The sequence below is a fragment of the Urocitellus parryii genome, chromosome 7 (genome assembly GCF_045843805.1).
Source record: "Urocitellus parryii isolate mUroPar1 chromosome 7, mUroPar1.hap1, whole genome shotgun sequence".
Classification (NCBI taxonomy): Eukaryota; Metazoa; Chordata; class Mammalia; order Rodentia; family Sciuridae; genus Urocitellus; species Urocitellus parryii.
Window position 1 is genome coordinate 86,891,074 of NC_135537.1, and position 7,284 is coordinate 86,898,357.

At 41.5% G+C, this 7,284-nt stretch overlaps 1 pseudogene; it reads right to left on the reverse strand.

Moving 5' to 3' along the window:
• Window positions 1-5,663: 5,663 nt before the first annotated feature.
• On the reverse strand, window positions 5,664-6,754 carry LOC144255740 (atypical chemokine receptor 3-like; annotated as a pseudogene).
• Window positions 6,755-7,284: the final 530 nt, after the last annotated feature.

Here is a 7,284-nt window from a genome sequence, read left to right on the forward strand (position 1 = left end):
CTAGGCAATTGGAAATGCAAGACACAAAAGTTAGAAATAAGATCTGGGAACTGTCCTCATATAACTCATAATCTGAGGAATGGGAAAATGAACATGAACCACCAGGGAAATTATGTAATACAAAAAGAAGAAATTCAAAAATGGACTCTGAAAAAGTTTCTCTTTGAAAAGGTAGCTAGAAAGGCCAGAAAATAACTGTTATGTACTTAAAAGGCAAACTGATAGTTGAGAATGAAATTTCTCATAAAGGAAAGTTTGACACTGGGTCACACACTATAATGAGACACAGAATATGAGCAATGCAGTATTGAACTTGGGAAGGAGATTATCATTTATTAAGAGGACTGTGGACTAAGTAAAGAATATCAATGAAAAGTACCCCATGGAAGTTCTGGTAAAGGATATTAGAAGAATAATTAACTGATGTGTATGTCACACAAACACATACATATTCTGTTTAAAGTTATATACCATCCTAGTTCTTTATTATACAGTCAAACTTCATTATTGCTCTCATTTTTTTCAGCAGGATGCTAATACACACAACTTCCTTTTATGAATAGCATATGGAGTGCATCTTTTAGGGTAAGAACAAAGCTCTTATAGCAAGGAATTCAATAGTACAATGACTTAAAGAACAAATACATTCTTTGTATTATTGAATAATGGCCCAGTGTGATTAGGCCAGTTTGGGGTGATTCATGGACATTCTTGGTTTTCTTTGTATTTTTTGTTCCCTATTCCCTTTGACCACTGTTGATATCTGCTCAGACAAAGCTGCAATAAGCTTCAGACTAGGTTCCAGAAAACAAGACAGGAACCAGAAGATAGATGAGGTGCTGACCCAAAATGGTCCATGTTTCCTTGCAAAAATATTTACATGGTAAGAAAGGCTGGGGACATGGTTCAACAAGCCAGCCATGAGCAACATCATACCTGTATTACCATCAGACAAATACATAGAGCCAATCCTTGTCTCTGTGTTATGATCGAGCCTTTTGCACTTTCAACATTCCCTGCCTCTGGCTGATCCCATCACTATCAAGTCTCTGTACATCCCTGTCTAGAACAGTCACCCTCCATGGCACCTGATACTGGATCAGACTCTTACCTCACACCCAATTTTGGGTGGAAATATATAAACTGTTGACAGCATTGCGAAGGAAAAGCAGCCCTCTGAAGTCTATAACCTAAGGGACTAGAGAGGGAAAGGCATAAGTTACAGGGAAAGAAGTTACTACCCAGTAAAAAAGCAGATCAATATCTGAGGTAACACCAGGGAAGCAAAGACAGTATATGTCAGGCATAATAGGCACAAGGAGGGAGGCTTCAAAAAACAGTGTGCATCCCAATACAAAAAATGAAGAGGAAAGAAAGTAAAGGAGAATGGAGCTCACTGGTAAAAGTATATGTGTGATTTCTTTGTGCGTGTGTGTGTGTGTGTGTGTGTGTGTGTGTGTGAACACAAAAATGTGCAGTGTTCCTTGGAAAATTACTATTACAACATGACATAGTAAACTGTGTGAAGTTCCTTGTTTCCATTGTAATTTTAATATTTCCTTCAGCAGAAAAATTTCCATATGCATTGACCATGATAACTTCTAGTGTCTCTGAAGTATTGGTTCCATCCAATTATTCCCTAAATGATGCAATATGCCCTGGCTGAAGAGGGCCACATCTGTATTTGCAGATCTTTGGAATTCTGAGGCAGGCTAATGTCATTTTCCATGTAGCCAGAGAATATATACACATCCTGTCTCCAAACATAGAAAGGCTTGGGATGTGATGTAAGTGCTGTTGTTCTTGCCAAGAACACACATGTCCCTGTGCACAACTACCAGGACCACAAAACAATCAAAAAGTTTCAAACAACATAAATATTCACCTGCAATTAAACATAATTTAAAGGTTAATTTTGAAAATAAAATTCTATCCATAAACTCTCTCTCTCTCTCACACACACACACATATACACACGTACACCTCAATAATTTTAATTGTGTATACATCTCTATATGCATTTATACATTCCAGATACAAATCCTATGTCAAGTATGACCTTTCTAAATATTTTTTCCAATTCAGTTGCTCATCTTTTTTCCACTTAGCAGTCTTTTTCCCAAAAATCTAATTAAATATACCATAGAACTAAAAAATGCAGTCAATAATTTAGAACTGAAAGATATTTCATATATATATATACATATATATATATATATAATATTTCATCCATCAATGAGCAAATATACTTTTTATCTCCACAGCAAGGCTCATTGTCTAAAATAGACCATATCTTACACAACAAAGGAAGTCCTAATAAATACAAAATAACAGATAATACTCTGCATTCTCTCACATCACAATGGAATGAAATTAGATATCAATGATAAAGTAAAATATCTAACAAATGGAGACTAAATAATACAGTATTGATTGGTGAATGGACAGTTGAAGAAATCAAGGGTGAAATACAAATACAATTCTTAGAGGTAAATGGGAACACCTATACAACATGTCAAAATCTCTAACACTACATCTCAAAGCCCTAGAAAAAGAACAAATCAACACCAAAAGCAGTAAAGACAGGAAATAAATAAAATCAGAGCTGAAACCAATGAAATTCAAACAAAAGAAACAAGTGAAATAAAGGACAAGACAAAAAGATGTTCTTTGAAAAATAAAATAGATAAACCTCTGTCCATGCTAATGAAGGGAAAATGAGAAAACAGTCAGATTATTAAAACACAAGATGAAGAAGGAAATATCACTGCCACAGTCCCATGCGCCTCTCCTGGTGTTCCAGTGACAAGTCTGGAGCTGGTTTTCTGGATGAGGTTCTGATGTGCCTAGGAGTCCATGTGTATCTGATTTAATTTAGTGAATGCACAGGGAGTAATGTTTTACTAACCTGATTCACTTATGTATCAATTTGTGCCTTATGCTGCTGCTGCACAGCTGGGTCATTGCCTTCTTTCTTATTTTTTTGTGTGTGAGTCTGGGGATTGAACCTCGTAGCATGGCATGTTTCCACTGAGCTACCTGTCAGAGTTTTATTTTTTATTTTGAGATGGGAACTCACTAAGTTGCCTAGGCTGGCCTGACACCAGTGATCCTCCTGCCTCAGCTTCCTGTGAGGTTAGGATTACAGACATGCACCTTTGTGCCCAGTTGGGTTAATTCTTTCCAGTAAGTTTTGTATACCCAGCATCTGGTGGTTATCCACTTGGTCTGTCAAGGCATGCGTCATTCTGCCTCATCACTTGCACTCAGAAGTGTGTAGCCCAGGGAAATCTGCTGCTTTATAAAACAGGGTAGCTCAGGTATGGGCAGTGCTCTTCTGCATAGTGTGGAATGGCTTGGAGCCAGCACAGCCTGCTCTCCACAAACCTCCTAACTGCTCTGCACCTCAGAGTGAGTGTAAGCTACTGAGTGGTCACCCAGCTCTACAGAGTGGTAAGAAAGTAGTCCATGGTCCAACTAAGCAAGGGCAATAGGAGTCACTAAAGTTAGGTGGCACAGGAGACTTCTGTGAATGGATAAGGAACCCCACCTGAACCCAGCACTATGCATCTACATGCCTGAACTCCTGGGCTAGGAGGGGTCCACACTGAGTGGGAGGGGCCTGAACACTCAACTTAAGTTCAGCTTTTCTGTTCTCCATTCTCCTCCTCAATTCACTGGTTGGGAGTTTTCTCTTTGAACTTGACCTCTAGAAGCCTCAGGGCAAACATGGCCCCATTTTAATGGTAATAAGTGTTTATAATGTCATGATTTTCCCTAACTTTGTATGCTCCTTGTGTTATTTTTTCCTTTCTCTTGCATTTTAACTTATTGATCTGCTATTATTATAGCATTCATGACAGTATGCATGCACCTGTGGACATGTGTCAAGCATATTGGAGTCAGCATGCCATAATGCCTGGCCTCAGAACTCAGATTGTGCAGCCTTTGCAAGTGGTGCTGTCTGTAACACCCAGGGACCCTTGGGCTGCAAGTCTTGGTGAGCCCATATGTTCAGGGACTTTCCAAAAGGGAATTAGACCCTGGATCTCAAGAAGACCCACCTGTGGATGGCCTCACCTGTGCTAAGATGGGAAGGACACTTTTCTGAGCTCCTACCCAAAAGCCAGGTCTGTAGAAGTCTGTGGCTCCTGTGGCTCTGAAAGTGCTCCTCCAAGGAGTCCTCCCATTGAAGGTTCATGTGGAAATGCAGAAGCCAGAGTTGGGTTACTGCCTCAAGCACAGTCAATAGTCTTCCCTTAGTTACAGGCTCACTTTCTGCAGTTCAGTTACTTGCAGCCCCCCAAAATGCTAAATGGGATACTCTAGAAATACATAATTGCTAAGTTTTAAATAACTTTTATTACAGAAAATTATAGTCATTCTAATTTTCATAATTGTTGATCTCTGTGTCTACTTTATAAATTAAACTGTACGGTAAATGTGTATGTCTAGGAGAATGCGTAGTAAATACATAAAATATACATAATGAGTCAGGTACTTTCCAGGTTTCAGGGGATCTTGGGACATATCTGGTGCAGATGACAGGGGACAAATGTAATTAGTTGGTCTATGGTAAGTAGAAAATATGCATTTCCTGTGCAGCTTTTTCTTAGGTCTGCTAAGAATGTAAAAGCAGCGCTGCTTTCAACCCTCAGCAGGGATTGTGTGGGGGGATGTCACACTGGTGCTGGGAGCAGAGGAGCCCTGGCCGATCCAGGCTCACATTTCCTGCATTTCCACCTCCAGACATCTGCCCACCACCTCCCTCCCCAACACCACCTGAAGAGCTTCTAAAACACACTCAGCACTTTGAATGCTGTGCCTTTCATGCCACTCACCCACACTAACCCTCCAGTTTGCTCTGTGGCAGTTCTCTCTTTATTCTTGCTCAGCTTGACTGTGTGTGCCAGGTGTGTCCACATAGCAACATCATGAATGCTACCTCAATGCTGGCACTTTCACACATTCAGGAATGCACTTTTAGGAAACAAAGTTCTTTATTAAAGAAATAACTTACAGACAAAGAGAACTCTGTTCATTGTATGCACAGGTTTGTAGCCTGTAATAGTCTTCTTTTCTTTTAAATGTAACTCTGCAAAACTATTAACATCCCAAACAGCATTATGAAGCCATTTTTGTTCCATATCCTGTGCAAATACAACCCACCACAGAGATATAAAACTTTTATAAAGAACACATTTCAGTGAAGAATGGTGTACATTTATATATATGCATATACATGTATATAAATACATAACTTTAAATTAGTTAAAAATGACACCCTTAGTAAAACTAAAGTCAAACTAATCTTAAAACTACAGCAATCTGAGTAGAATTATACCTCCCATGCAATATTTAAAATACATTTAACTTTCCAATACTTTTTATGCAGTATGCCAATAGTGAGAAAATGAAGACTTAAATACAATTCAACATATAAAAATTTCAGGAAGAGCAGACGGTTCTGTTGTATAGATGTCCAGTCAAGTGTTTCCTGAAGCTGACTTTGACAGACAGCACTGGATAGAGAGTAAGATGCACAATGTCACGCCTTCTCCTCTTCATGTCACTTGGGCATCAAGACCCAAAGCTCCCTTGCTCTCTTATGAAGACCATAAGCCATGTTCACAAGCTCCATGAAGTGGCCTCTGCACAGCAGGTCATTTGGAGTTTTGCTCCAGCACTAAGTACTCTGTCTCTGACACTCTTGTGGTGTTGGTGAGCTGGGTGAGGCCTATTTGGGCAGAATACTGAAAGGTGAAGGCCTTCATCAGCTTGTACCTGTACTTGTGGTTGATGAAGCTGTAGAGCACAGGATTGATGCAGCAGTGCACCAGGGACAGGCTCTGTGTGACATGTAGTGCTGTGAAGAGCATGTTCTCCAGCTGGCAGGTGAAGGGGAGGTTGTGCAGGATGGAGAAGATGTCCAGCAGCACTGCCATGTGATATGGGAGCCAGCACACAAGGAAGACCACCACATAGGAAAAGATGATCTTCCGGATACTCTGATTCTCCTGATCACCAGAGGCTGAGATGGTCCTGGAGAGTAGGAAGTAGAAGACAGTGATGATGGAGAAGGGGACAATGAAGCCCAAGACAATAGAGACAAGCTCCATGACGATCAGCCACTCCTTGATGCTGTGCTCAGGGTAGAATGACCAGCAGTAGGTCTCGTTGGTGGAAGCAGACACCACAGTCTTCAGGTAGTAGGTGTTGGGCAGAGACAAGCACAAGGCCAGCAGCCACACCAGAATGCACACGATGTGGCACACCATCTTCTTCCTGCGGCTGGAGGTGCTGGTGAAGTAGGTGATGAAGAGGTAGCGGTCAATGCTCATGCATGTGAGGAAGAAGATGCTGCCAACGAGGTTGACAGAGAAGGTGAGGTGCGCGTGACCTTGCAGGTAAGCTCTCCCATTTGCCACTGGTTGTCCTGCACCAGGCTGACCACCCAGACGGGGATGGTGATGACCACCCACAGGTCCATGATGGTAAGGTTCAAGATGTAGCAGTGGGTGTCATAGCCTGTGGTCTTGGCCTGGATGTTCACCCAGACTACCACAGAGTTGGCAATCATGCCGATCACGAAGATGAAAATGTAAATGAAGGAAAGTGTGTAGAGTAGGATGCTTTTGTGGGGCATGGTTGGGCAGTGCACTGTATCAATCAGGATGCAGTTGCTGCTGTTGCATGGCCAGTTAATGTCAGAGAAGTTTCCTGTCTCTGTGTAGTCAAAGAGATGCATATCCATGGTAGGGGGAGTGAGAAGGACCTACAGCAACCCAGAGAGATGGGAGAGAGAAATCACTCATCAGGGAACCTCGACTTCCAGTCAAAACATTTTTCTGGGGTCCTAATAAGGCCCAGCAGTTTTGCCCAAGTTCTGAGGTGTCTCACAAAGAAAGGAGAAAAGAAATCAATCACACGAGAATTGTGTCACATAAACAAACAGCCAGAGTCTCATTGACACAGTGTCCAAAGACAGACACAATGTTGGTTTTCTATCTTTCATTGGCTGTCTTCTTCAGACACCATCAGCCTGGCTGTGCTCAGAGTGTGAAATCAACATGGTACAGGGCCAAAGAAACACCAGACTTGACTTGTCTCCTCTATGTAGGTGGCAGTTCTGTCACTTGCCACAGGTGGTGACTAGCCAAGATTCAGGCTACCATGGGTTACTCAAAGTGACTCCATGTTACACTTAGCAACTTCTGCAGGATCCAGGATAAGAGTCAATGTGTGCCAAGTGGCCTTGACAACTGTTTCAGAAACCAAAGCAGG